General features: G+C 41.6%; 1 protein-coding gene across 1 annotated transcript in view; it reads left to right on the top strand.

Annotated features, from left to right (window-relative positions):
* IDH3A (isocitrate dehydrogenase (NAD(+)) 3 catalytic subunit alpha) overlaps positions 1-13,676 on the top strand; it is a 59,376-nt gene that overhangs the window by 805 nt on the left and 44,895 nt on the right. The window lies entirely within an intron of this gene.

Here is a 13,676-nt window from a genome sequence, read left to right as displayed (position 1 = left end):
TGCGTCGCCACCTTGAGCAGCCTCTCCTGGCTGCGTCTCTAGCTGACCTCCAAGGCCTTCCCTGGCAGCCCCGGCGAAGCCTGTCTGTCCTTTGACCGCCTCCTGGGCAGGGCATCTCAGGACTCTGGGTTCCTTAGGGAGTGGGACGGGATTTGGTTGGGTTTCTTTGAGTTCTTGATTACAGACAAGTAAGTTTTGAGAACATTTAAAGGACTTGACAATGGAGAAGTGACAAAAACCGGGACGTTTTCTGGGGCTTTTAAGCAAATACCATTGTAAGGGAGGCAACACTTTACCTTTCCTTCTGAAGGTCTCTGGCTGGGCCTAAGGATTAATTTGGCACAAAATAGATTAACAGAATAGCATACAGATTTGTTTAATACAAGTTTCACATGACATGAAAGCTCTTGTGAGGAAATGACGACCCAAAGATCTGGTAAAACCTAAATACTTCATACTAGGTTGAACAGAGAGATGCACTTGTGGAAAAGTAACTAAAATACTATATGGGGAGGCTAAAGGGAGGTAAGAATTATTGTAACAAGGTCCGTTCGCATAGAGTTCTCTGGGTCTCAGCTTCTTGTCCATGATGGTAAGAATATTTCTTTTCTCCTGGGATAGGGCTGGTAGCTCTCACGAGGGAATTTCATCATCTGTTTTTAAGAAATAGAAGGAAGGGCAGTGCCTGTGGCTCAAGGAGGAGGGCACCGGTCTCATATGCCGAAGGTGGTGGGTTCAAACCTAGCCCTGGCCAAAAACCACCAAAAAAAGAAATAGAAGGAATATGTATATATATATATATATATATATATAGATATATATATTTTTTTTTTTTTTTGAGACAGAGCCTCAAGCTGTCACCCTGGGTAGAGTGCCGTGGCATCACAACTCACAGCAACCTCCAACTCCTGGATTCAAGCGATTCTCCTGCCTCAGCCTCCCAAGTAGCTGGAACTACAGGCGCCTGCCACAAGGCTGGGCTATTTTTTGGTTGCAGCCCTCATTGTTGTTTGGCGGGCCCCAGCTGGATTCGAACCTGCTAGCTCAGGTGTATGTGGCTGGCGCCTTAGCCGCTTGAGCCATAGGCACCGAGCCTAGGAGGAATATTTTGGACAATTAAGGAAATTTGCACAAAATTGTTTATTGCAGCTCAATTTACAATTGCCAAGATATGGAAACAACCTAAATGCCCATTATCCTAGGAATACATCAATAACTGTGGTATATGTATACCATAGAGTACTATGCAGCCATAGAAAAAGATGAAGACCTTACATCTTGTGTATTAACCTGGATGGAGTTGAAACACATTCTTCTGAGTAAAGTATCACAAGAATGGAAAGGCAATAATTTTTGGGCGGCGCCTGTGGCTCAGTCGGTAGGGCGCTGGCCCCATATGCTGAGGGTGGCAGGTTCAAACCCGGCCCCGGCCAAACTGCAACCAAAAGATGGCCAGGCGTTATGGTGGGTGCCTGTAGTCCCAGCTACTCGGGAGGGTGAGGCAGGAGAATCACTTAAGCCCAGGAGTTGGAGGTTGCTGTGAGCTGTGTGAGGCCACAGCACTCTACCGAGGGCCATGGAGTGAGACTCTGTCTCTACAAAAAAAAAAAAAAGGCAATAATTATTAAAATATGTATGAAAGCTTAAAAAAAAAAAAGAATGGAAAGGCGTGTATCCAATGTACTCCATATTAATATGAAGCCAGTAGACAATCTGATACATGCCCACACAAGAGAAAAACTCAATTCAATTCAAGATGGAGTGAGGGGGAAGAAGGGAGGGGAGAGGGAGAGGGGAGAGGTCAGGATATGTCTTCAGAAATTCAGAGAATGAAAAATTTTAGAGCAGAGATAGGCACCTTTAAAGGTTTTAATTGGCACTTTTCCTTTCTCCAGTGTTAGAGTTGGGGAAACGGAAGCCTTTTCCAAACCACATAACCACTATTACAGACGTTTTCCTTCTTCCCATGGTAGGTTGGTTCTACATCACCCACAGAGAGGCCAGAAGTCCGTGTATTCAGATCCTGCTCTGGTACATTCTTGTGTAATTACTAACACACTGCTTATTTGCATAGGGGGTATTCTAGGTAAAAAAGCCAGACCTCTTTGAAGAGGAATGTGCTTTCAGTCCTGGGAGCCCTTTCCTCTCCCAGGAGATTAATGAGACAACCTGCCTGACTAGAACATTTGCTTGAAAAGTCCTTCCTTTAGTTTTGGGGTATAAAAATCCCAAAAGTACAGATGTTGGCATGGGTGCAGAGAGAAGGGAACACTTCTATACTGCTGGTGGGAATGCAAGCTAATACGGCCTTTTTGGAAAGACGTTTGGACAATATTCAAAGAACTAAAAGTAGACCTACTGTTGCATCCTACAATTCCTGTATATACCCAGATGACCAAAAACTATTTTACAACAAAGACATTTGTATCAGAATGTTTATTGCAGCCCAATTCATAATTGCCAAGTCATGGAAGCAGCCCAAGTGGCCATCGACTCATGAGTGGATTGACAAATTGTGGTATATGTATACCATGGAATACTATGCAACCATAAAAAGATGGTGACTTCACGTCTTTTATGTTTACCTGGATGGAGCTGGAACATATTCTTCTTACTAAAGTATCTCAAGAACGGAAGGAAAAGTATCCAATGTACTCAATACTACTATGAAACCTATATATAATCACCTACACATTCATACAAATGGTAAAACATAATTATAATCCAGAAAGAAGGAGAGAAGAGAAGGTAGAAGGGATGGGAGGGGGGAGATTATTTGTTGAGACCTTATGTAATGTGCACAATGCAATGGCACATTTCAAAACTATTAAGAATAGAGTATAGATGTCTTTCCATAACAAATAAGTAAGGGAGGTGATGGTTATGTTAATCAGTTAGATGTAAGCATTCCACATTGTATATTAAATCTATACATCGTACCCCATAAATGCATTAATATACGCAGTTGTGATTTAATAAAAAAAAAAAAGAAGAAAAAAATCCTTCCTAATCACTATTGTCACTGCCCTCATTGAAGTTCTGTCCCTCAGTGCTGTGGAGAGGGGCCAGGTATACGATTTCTGTGTTACAGATGAGAAACCCTGAGCTCAGAAAGTGACTTGCATGATGGCTGGAGAAGTGTCAAAGCAAAGCTCTAACCTCATTCTCTCATTCCACATCCTGTGCTTTAGCAGCTCCCAAATGTTTGGCATAGTCCCTGAGGAAGATAATGTGTGTGTGTGCATGTGTGTGTAGGGACAGTGGACAGAGGGAGAAGAGAGAAGCGTTACTGATTACCTGTCTAGTGTCATGATTGTATTAGAAGCTTTGTATTTACTGAATGTGATTATTCCACAAACACCTCCTACGTTTGTAGAGATTAACATTATTATCCCATTTCACAGGTGAAGAAATAGTCTCAGAGAAGGTGACTTGTCCAAGGTCACACGGCTGATGGCTGGATTTAAACCTGGGCTCGGACTCTCTCTCCTCTTTTTTTTTTTTTTTTCTTAACAGAGTGGGAATGGTGGGAAATGGCTCTCTCTCTCTTGATCACCTGATCGCATTGTCTAGGGTAAGGGCAATGTGGATGTGGGATTACCTTTGTTAAAAGGGGTGGACCCCTAGGCTATTGCAGTTTTGTAAATGACATAACAGGGAATGGCAGCCGGGCCATGGTACTGCTGGTGTTCATTACATGTTTGCTTTTTTTGTTTGTTTTTGACTCAGATGATGAAGGTTATTTTAAGATTTGGGAGGAAAACAGGAGTAAGTGCTACCAAGTGCCCCAGTAGTGAATTTGACAGGAAAAGGGTTTCAGTAAACACAATATTAATTTCTTTCCTTCTTTCCACAATCCTTCCAACTTATCCAGCTGCTGGTCTTTGTGATGAAATGTCACTGATTGCAAGTTATTTACCTGACACTTGGAATCCAAGTGGATCTTTTTTTTTTTTGAGACAGAGTCTAACTTTGTCATCCTCGGTAGAGTGCCATGGTGTCATAGCTCACAGCAACCTCAAACTCTTGGGCTCAAGTGATCCTCTTGCCTCAGCCTCCTGAGTAGCTGGGACTATGGGTGCTCACCACAACTCCTGGCTATTTTTAGAGACGGGGGTCTTGCTCTTGCTCAGGCTGGTCTTGAGCTCGTGAGCTCCAGCAATCCACCCACTCAGCTTCCCAGAGTGCTAGGATTACAGGCGTAGCCACCGCACCGGCCCCAAGTGAATCTTAATGGTACAGATGGAGAACCCTGGGCCTGGAGCCTGGGTGGGGACATCTCCTAAAGGAAATGAGCAAATCTGCCTGCCAGCAGAGCAGCCAGGGGCTGGGTAAGTCACCTCCTCCAGTACTCCCCAGTCCCTTACTGTGCCACCTCTAACCATCAGCTTCAGGGCCCCTCTCAGCATGGCCTGCCTGCTACCCTGGCTTGTGGGGTCTTCTCTGTCTTATAAGCTATTCAAACTTCATTTTGCCCTGAAGTCTTGTCTTCAAGTTCAAATCTCATTTCTCCTGAAGTCTTGTCTTCATCACAGTGCATTGTTACCTTGGCCTTTCCCCTACAGGGTTGCTATTCATAGTCTGTGAGCACATGCCTTGCAGCTCCTTATTTAACCTGACCTCTGTCCTAGCACAGAACAGCTTGTCTTGTATCTCCCGAATTTTGCACATAGTAAGTCTTCAATGATTATTTGCTGGATGAATGAATACATGGCCTAGGACTATCTCCTTTTTGTGTGATGGGGGAATTATTTTTCCCTCTCAAACACTAAAAAACAAGAGGACTGAGACCACATTTTTGGTCTCTATTCCCAGGGTCTAGGATAGGGTCTTAGTCAATCTAAAATTAGCATGCTGGCCAGGTGAGGTTGCTCATGCCTGTAATTCTAGCAATCTGGGAGGACGAGGTGGGTGGATTGCCTGAGATCATGAGTTTGAGACCAGCCTTAGCAAGAGCAAGACCTCATCTCTAAAAATAGCTGGGCATTGCAGTGGGCCACGGTAATCCCAGCTACCAGGGAGGCTGAAGGCAAGAGAATTGCTTAAGCCCAAGAGTTTGAGGTTGATGTGAGGTGTGATGCCACAGTACTCTACCAAGGACAACAAAGTGAGACTCTTTCTCAAAAAATAAATAAATAAATAAAATCAGCATGCTATAAACGAATACACTTTCCTGGACCTGTTCATATATTGAATCAACTAGAAAACTTGGAAAAGAGTTTTCTGCTGGAATACCAAGTGACCATCCCTTTACTGCACAGCAAATAAAGTGAAACCATGTACTCCCTGAATGACACCTACTGGCCTGTTCTAAAGCCTCCTCTAGAAGCCACTCTGGCTATGAGAAGTTCTCAGATTAGCACAAATGGAACCCCAAGCTGATGGTGACTGTTCTGTTGTTGAGGAAGGAAGGATCAATCTCTCCCACAAGCCTGCTTCTCTTGCTACCGACCCCATCCACCCCTTCAGGTGTTTTTAACGTCCTTGGAAATATCCCAGATTCCCCTCTTATCCTACATCTCATGCCTGATCTGTTAGCACTGCCTGTCATATCTAGAAGCCAACCATTTCATGGCTCTTCTGCTATCACTGTGGTGTACTCCGCCACCTCTCCTGGATTAACAGTGTCCTCAGGAGATGCCCTAAGTCAATGCATATACAACTGGGTTCCTTTTGCTGCAATGGGCTCCAGGTAGATAAGGATTGCGGGTTTCCTGCCTTACACCTCGCTATAAGGGGGGCTGAGGCAATGCAAGCAAAGTCTCAGACAGAATTCCATACACTGTACTCTCATTTATTAGCATGTAGGTCCTCAGCAGTCATCGGACCAGCTCTGTGACATCAAGAAAGGCCTGGAACTTTGTCCTTTTGGCTGTTTCAATAAGCCTCCTTCTTGAAAGATTAAATCTAAGGCAGATGAAAACACTATTTGAGGAACAATATTTGGACAGCCTTCTATTTGGAATCAGGCCACTGCATCTTTCCTCAGCAGCTGAAACCTGAAACCACATGGACTTCTAAGCCCTGCTACCCACTGGCACTTACTAGCCTTTTATGCCCCATCTGTGCAAGGGCACTTGGACAGCACTTTACATGTCTGGAGCACCATGTATTTGACTACTGAACAATTATTTCAGCCGTCCGTTTTGCTATTGAACAGACCCTCACTGCTGGAATGGCATTGGAACAATTTAAGTCCTTGTGGAGGAGTCTCTGGAGAATGGGCTTCTGGATAAAGTCCCTACTGCTTCTGGAGCAGCAGTTCTTGAACTGTGGTCTTGGGTTTCCTCATGACCCTGGGATATTTTCTGAGGGTGTGCGAGGTCAACGCTATTTTCATAATAATACCAAGATATTATTTGCCTTTTTTATTCTTTTTTCTTTTTTGAGACAGAACTCTGTTGCCCCGTGCTAGAGTGCTATGGTGTCATCAAAGCTCACAGTAATCTCAAATTCCTGGGCTCAAGTGATCCTCCTGCCTCATCTTCTCAAGTAGTTGGGACTACAGGTGCCCACCACAAAGCCTGGCTAGTTTTTCTGTTTTTAGTAGAGACGGGGGTCTCACTTTCACTCAGGCTTTGTTTGCAACTCCTGAGCTCAAGGAATCCACCTGCCTCAGCCTCCCAGAGCGCTGGGATTACAGGAGTGAGCCACTGTACCCAGCCCATATACAAGTTTTTGATGGATTTATGTTTTTATTTCCAGAGGGAATTGCTGGATCATCTGTTAACTCTGTGTTTAACCTTTTGTGGAAATGCCGAGCTGTTTTCCAAAGTGGCTGCACCATTTTATATTCCTCCCAGCAGTGAATGAGGGTTCCAATTATCCACATCTTCTCCAATATTTGTTATCTGACTTTCTGATTGCCATAATCTTAGAGGGGATGAAATGGTATCTCCTTATGGTTTTGATTTGCATTTTCTTGATGTCCAATGATAAGCCTTTTTTGGCCACTGTATTTTAAATGACAGCCCTTCTTCCCTGTTCTCCATGGCCCTTTCCTGCTTCATTTTTCTATCTACTTATCACTACCTGACATACCGTGTATATTTCCTTTCTTTATTTATTGCCTGTCTCCTCCCCCAGAGGGTAAACTCTGGAGGGCACAGATTTTTGTCTTTTCTGTCCTCTGTTCTCAAGGCTTAAAGAAGCTCTTAGACTTTTCAATAGCCCCATATTAAAAAGTAAAAAGAAAAGGTGAAATTAATTTTAATGATAGTTTTATTTAACCAGAATGTCCAAAACATTATCATTTGAATGAGTAATCACTATAAAATATTAATAAGGAGCCATGTTGTATTCTTTTGTTCAGACTAAGTCTTTTGAATTTGGTGTGCGTGTCACACTAAGCACATGTCTCACTTTGAACTAATCAGACTTTCAGGTGCTCAGAAGCTACATGTGGCTTGGCTGGTGTGCTTTAGCACAGCCTAGAACATTGACCTGATGAATGTACATATTTACATGTGGCCTCAGGTGTAAGTGATAATCCTGGGCTTGGCCTTATCAATATTTTATAGTGATTACTATAAAGGAGTGATTTACTAAAAGAGAGGTGACCTCTCTCCTAAAGACAGGTCACCGCCCTGGAGATAGGAGGACTTTCATATGCATATTTACATGTGGCCTCAGATCTAAGTGATAATCCTGGGCTTGGGTTTCCAATCTCAACTTGCTCACTGTGACCTTGGGCAAGTCATTATCTCTCTCTAAGCATCCACTTTCCACTTCTTTAACTGTGAAATAATCTTCATGGTCCTTCTTAACCTTTCAGTATCAGAGTGTGTCTGTAGGGGTGAAAATAGCCCCCCAAATGCCTTAGATCTTCATACTTTGAAGAGCAGGTTGCTTTCATCCTGGATGAGACGAGCTCTTAATCATACAGAAAGGTGGTTCCAGAAGGCCTCTGGGAGAACCCAGTGATCTGGGGTTCCTGAAGCTGTAGAGAGTCCCTAGCATCATAATTTACACAAAAGGAACCAAATAATCTATTTGGGAATCCTTCCCAGGCTCCACCATTGAGTGCAGCATCAATGCCTCTAAAGAATCCATCCTAACTCCCTTCCAGAATTATCTTTGGAGGCTCTTCCAGGTGACCATAGGTTCCTCAAAAACAGAGTCTGAATGATTAGATATTCATTACTGTGTTTGGAGAATTGTTTGGAAGTCTGTGTTGAGAAGATTCTGATGTCATTCATTTCCCTGCATCTTTCTGATTAACCCAGGAGATCAGGGGATTCAGCAGGTTATTTGGCTTCTGCGTTTAAGCATTTTAAGGATGTCAGAAGGTGTTACTTGTATTAATCACAGACTCTTCAGAATATTTCTGCAGAGTGTTAAGTCCATTTTACAGGTGAGGAAATGGAAGTTCAAGTTCACACATGTAGAGAATTTCAAAAGAATGAGGATGGGGACCCAAGTTTCCCTGTGGACCTCCCACTGTTGCCCTGGCACCTTCCTTGAGAATGGGTGATTATCCTTTTTAAAGTGGCAGTGAGTTTCTTTGAGGTAGTCTCTCAGATGTTCACTCAGTTAACCTTGCAGCCTGGAGCTCGGCTGCTCCAGGAAGGGGCTGGTGGACATCTTTACCTGTTTTGAGGGAGGCTTTATCACTGTTTATATAGTATTCACTGAACTTGACCTGTGGACTCAGGCAGATGGTGCCCCAGACACTCCAAGTGGCCCACTGTGATAGGTGTGATAGACTTCCTGAGGAGTGGGGAGCTGGGTATGGCTCCACATTTCTCCAGCCTCTTCCCACCCAGGCCTTTGCTCTCCAGCTCTTTGTTTCCTCACATGCTACATGATTGTCATTCACCTCCAAGCTTTGTTCATGCTATCCCTTCTACTTGGCACCCCTTTTTCTTCCCTTCATTCTGACTGGAAAATTGGCCTCCATCAAGTCTTGTCTGCTTGTAATGATCTCTGTCTTCTTCAAGCCCCATGTTATTCTGTCTCGTCACCCCGAGTTCTTCAGGTACCCCATGCTTACAGCACCTACACACCCTGGGGTCCACCTTACTAGCCCAATGTCCCTATGGAAGGGATACTGCTGTCTAAGGAATACTTTGAATGATATCTGGCAGGGGTTTCCAACATTTTTTCTTTTCTGTTGCACATTGGAAGAAGAGTTGTCTTGAGCCACATATTAAATACACAAACGCTAATTAAAGCTGATTAGCAAAAAAAAGTCTGTGCATACTTTTTTTTGATACTGGACACCACAGATAAGCAAAGCAGTCCTTAAAAAAATCAGCTTGTGGCCTGAGGGCTGCATGTTAGACACCCATAGTAGGGTGCTTTGTGGATGCAATGATAGGAATGCTATTTCCATTTAGTGAACAGAGGCTGAGATGCTGGGACAGTCCTGCCTGATGGAGAACGTTTCATGTTCTGCAGGACTTTGTGAAGTTCAACCAGCTACTCATGCAGGTAACAGACCTGTTTATGATGGTCTGAGTTTGGAACCTAACTGTTTTACAAACGAACTCAGCATTTTTTGCATGATTTTTACCTATGCTGAATTTTCCAGGAATAAAAATACTGGGTAAATCATGGGAAAACTATACTTTGTTCAAAATTTAGGATTTCCAAAAGGGTTGACCACCATTTCTCCATACTTCCTTCCAAAATGGTTGTATTTAGTTTGCAGTCCCACCAGCAGTGTCAAAGTGTTCCTTTCTCTTCATATCCATGCCAGCATCTGCAGTTTTGAGATTTTGTGATGTGGGCTATTCTCACTGGGCTTAGATGATATCTCAGGGTGGTTTTGATTTGCATTTCTCTAATAATTAGGGACAATGAGCATTTTTTCATGTTTGCTAGCCATTCGTCTGTCTTCTTTAGAGAAGGTTCTATTCATGTCTCTTGCCCATTGATATATGGGATTGTTGGCTTTTTTAATGTGGATTAATTTGAGTTCTCTATAGATCCTAGTTATCAAGCTTTTGTCTGATTCAAAATATGCAAATATCCCTTCCCGTTGTGTAGGTTGTCTATTTGCTTTGGTTGTTGTCTCCTTAGCTGTACAGAAGCTTTTCAGTTTAATTAAGTCCCATTTGTTTATTTTTGTTGTTGCAATCGCCATGGAAGTCTTCTTCATAAAGTCTTTCCCTAGGCCGATATCTTCCAGTATTTTCCTATGCTTTCATTGAGGATTTTTATCATTTCATGCCTTAAATTTAAGTCCTTTATCCATCTTGAATCAATTTTTGTGAGTGGAGAAAGGTGTGGGTCCAGTTTCAGTCTTTTACATGTGGATATCCAGTTCTCCCAGCACCCTTTATTGAATAGGGATTCTTTCCCCCAAGGTATGTTCTTGTTTGGTTTATTGAAGATTAGGTGGTTGTAAGATGTTAGTTTCATTTCTTGGTTTTCTATTCAATTCCAAATGTCTATGTTTCTATTTTTGTGCCAGTACCATGCTGTCTTGACCACTATGGCTTTGTAGTACAGCCTAAAATCTGGCATGCTGATGCCCCCGGCTTTGTTTTTGTTACTAAGAACTGCCTTAGCTATATGGGGTTTTTCTGGTTCCATACAAAACAAAGAATCATTTTTTCCAAGTCTTGAAAGTACAGTGTTGGTATTTTTTAGGGATAGCATTGAATCAGTAGATGGCTTGGGAAGTATAGACATTTTAACAGTGTTGATTCTTCCCAGCCATGAGCATGGTATGTTCTTTCATTTGTTAAAGTCCTCTGCTATATCCTTTCTTAGGGTTTCATAATTTTCTTTATAGAGGTCCTTCACCTCTTTTGTTAGGTATATTTCTAGGTATTTCATTTTCTTTGAAGCTATGGTGAAGGGAGTTGTGTCCTTAATTAGCCTCTCTTCTTGGCTGTTAGTGGCTTATACATAGGCTATTGACTTGTGGACATTGATTTTATATCTTGAGACATTACTGTATTTTTTGATGACTTCCAGGAGTCTTGTGGTTGAGTCTTTGGGGTTCTCTAAGTATAAGATCATATCATCAGCAAAGAGGGAGAGTTTGACCTCCTCTGCTCCCATTTGGATTCCCTTTATTTCCTTGTCTTGCCTAATTGTATTGGCTAGAACTTCCAGCACTATGTTGAATAGTAAAGGTGACAGAGGAGAACCTTGTCTGGTTCCAGTTCTAAGAGGAAAAGCTTTCAGTTTTACTCCATTCAGTAAAATATTAGCTGTGGGTTTGTCACCGATAGCTTCCATCAGTTTAAGGAATGTGCCACCTATGCCTATACTCTTCAATGTGCTAATTAGAAAAGGATGCTGGATTTTATCGAATGCCTTTTCTGCATTTATTGAGAGGATCATATGGTTTTTGGTTTTGCTTCTGTTGATACAGTGAATAATGTTTATGGACTTGTGTATGTTAAACCAGCCTTGCATCCCTGGGATGAAACCTACTTGATCATGATGTATGACTTTTTTGATGATAAGCTGTAATCTATGGGCTAGGATTTTGTTAAGAATTTTTGCATCTATATTCATTAGTGAAATTGGTCTGAAATTCTCCTTTTTAGTTGGGTCTTTTCCTGGTTTGGTATCAGGGTGATGTTTGCTTCATAGACAAACCTTAGAACGTGTTGGGAAAGATTACTTCCTCCTCAATTTTTTGGAATAATTTCTGCAGTACAGGAATAAGCTCTTCCTTGAAGGTTTGATAGAATTCTGGTGTGAAGCCATCTGGACCAGGGCACTTTTTTTTTTTTTTTGGAAGCTTTTTAATTGTTTCTTTAATCTCAGTGCTTGAAATTGGTCTGTTCAGGAGCTCTATTTCTTCCTGCCTAAGTCTAGGGAGAGACTCTTCCTCTATCAAGCTCTTCCTTGAAGGTTTGATAGAATTCTGGTTTGAAGCCATCTGGACCAGGGCATTTTTTTTTTTTTTTGGAAGATTTTAAATTGTTTCTTTAATCTCAGTGCTTGAAATTGGTCTGTTCAGGAGCTCTATTTCTTCCTGCCTAAGTCTAGGGTGTGATTCCAAATATTGATTCATTTCCTTCACATTGTCAAATTTCTGGGCATAGAGTTTCTGGTAATATTCAGAGATGATCTCTTGTATCTCTGTGGCATCGGTTGTTATTTCCCCATTTATCGTTTCTGATTGAGGTTACTAGAGATTTTACTTTTCTTTTTCTAGTTAGTCTGGCCAAAGGTTTGTCTATTTTATTTATTTTTTAAAAAACCCAGCTCTTTATTTCATTAATTTTCTGAATGATTCTTTTGTTTTCAATTTCATTGATCTCTGATTCAATTTTGGATATTTCTTTTCTTCTGCTGGGTTTCTGCTTAGATTGTCCTTTTTTCCTCCAGTTCCATAAGATAGCTTGTGAGTTTGTTGATGAGCTCTCTTTTTGTTTTTCAAATGTAGGCATCTAATGCAATAAATTTTCCTCTCAGGACTGCTTTTGCTGTATCCCACAGGTTATGGTAGTTTGTGTCTTCATTATTGTTATGATCATGGAAGTTAATGATTTCCTCTTTTATTTCTTTCTGCACTAACTGTCATTCAGCACAAGGTTGTTTAATTTCCATGCCTTTGTGTGGGGTTGAGCATTTTTGTTGGAGTTGAGTTCCACCTTTAGTGCCTTGTGGGCTGAGAAGGTAAAATTTCAATTTTTTTTGAGTCTGTTGAGGTTTGTTTTGTGTCCTGGGATATGATCAATTTTGAAGAATGTTCCATGGGCCAATGAGAAGAATGTATATTCATTATCTTTGGGATGAAGTGTTCTATATACATCTATCAAGCACAGTTGTTCTAGGGTCTCATTTATGTCCCTTATATCTTCATTTAATTTCTGTTTAGAGGATCTGTTCAGCTCTGTAAGAGGAGTGTTAAAGTCCCCTGTTATTATGGTGTTGTAGTATATCATATTGCTCAGACTGATAAAGGTCCGTTTCAAGAATCTGGAGCATTTAACTTGGGTGCATAAATATTAATTTTTTTATTTTTTATTTATTTATTGATATGATCATGGGGCATCATTCACTAGCTTCACAGACTGTTTACCAAGTTTCACATATACCCTTCTAAGATGCACTGCTGGTGTAATCCCACCAATCACCTTCCCTCTACCCACCTCCCCCCTCCCTCCCCTCCCTTTCCCCCTTCCCCCTATTCTTAGGTTGTAACTGGGTTATAGCTTTCATGTGAAAACCCTAAATTAGTTTCATAGTAGGTCTGAGTACATTGGGTACTTTTTCTTCCATTCTTGAGATACTTTACTAAGAAGACTATGTTCCAGCTCCATCCATGTAAACATGAAAGAGGTAAAGTCTCCATCTTTCTTTAAGGCAGCATAATATTCCATGGTGTACATGTGCCACAATTTATTAATCCACTTGTGGATTGATGGGCACTTGGGCTTCTTCCATGACTTAGCAATTATGAATTGAGCTGCAATAAACATTCTGGTACAAATATCTTTGTTATGATGTGCTTTTTGGTCTTCTGGGTATATGCCCAGTAGAGGGATTACAAGATTGAATGGCAGATCTAGTTTTAGATCTCTAAGTGTTCTCCATATGTCTTTCCAAAAGGAATGTATTAATTTGCATTCCCACCAGCAGTGCAAAAGTGTTCCCTTTTCTCCACATCCATGCCAACATCTCAAGTCTTGGGATTTTGTGATGTAGGTTAGTCTCACTGGAGTTAGATGGTATCTCAAAGTAGTTTTGATTTGCATTTCTAT

The sequence above is a fragment of the Nycticebus coucang genome, chromosome 6 (genome assembly GCF_027406575.1).
Source record: "Nycticebus coucang isolate mNycCou1 chromosome 6, mNycCou1.pri, whole genome shotgun sequence".
Taxonomy (NCBI): domain Eukaryota; kingdom Metazoa; phylum Chordata; class Mammalia; order Primates; family Lorisidae; genus Nycticebus; species Nycticebus coucang.
The sequence above is the reverse complement of the archived record's forward strand: the minus strand, read 5'-3'. Positions and strand labels throughout refer to the sequence as shown.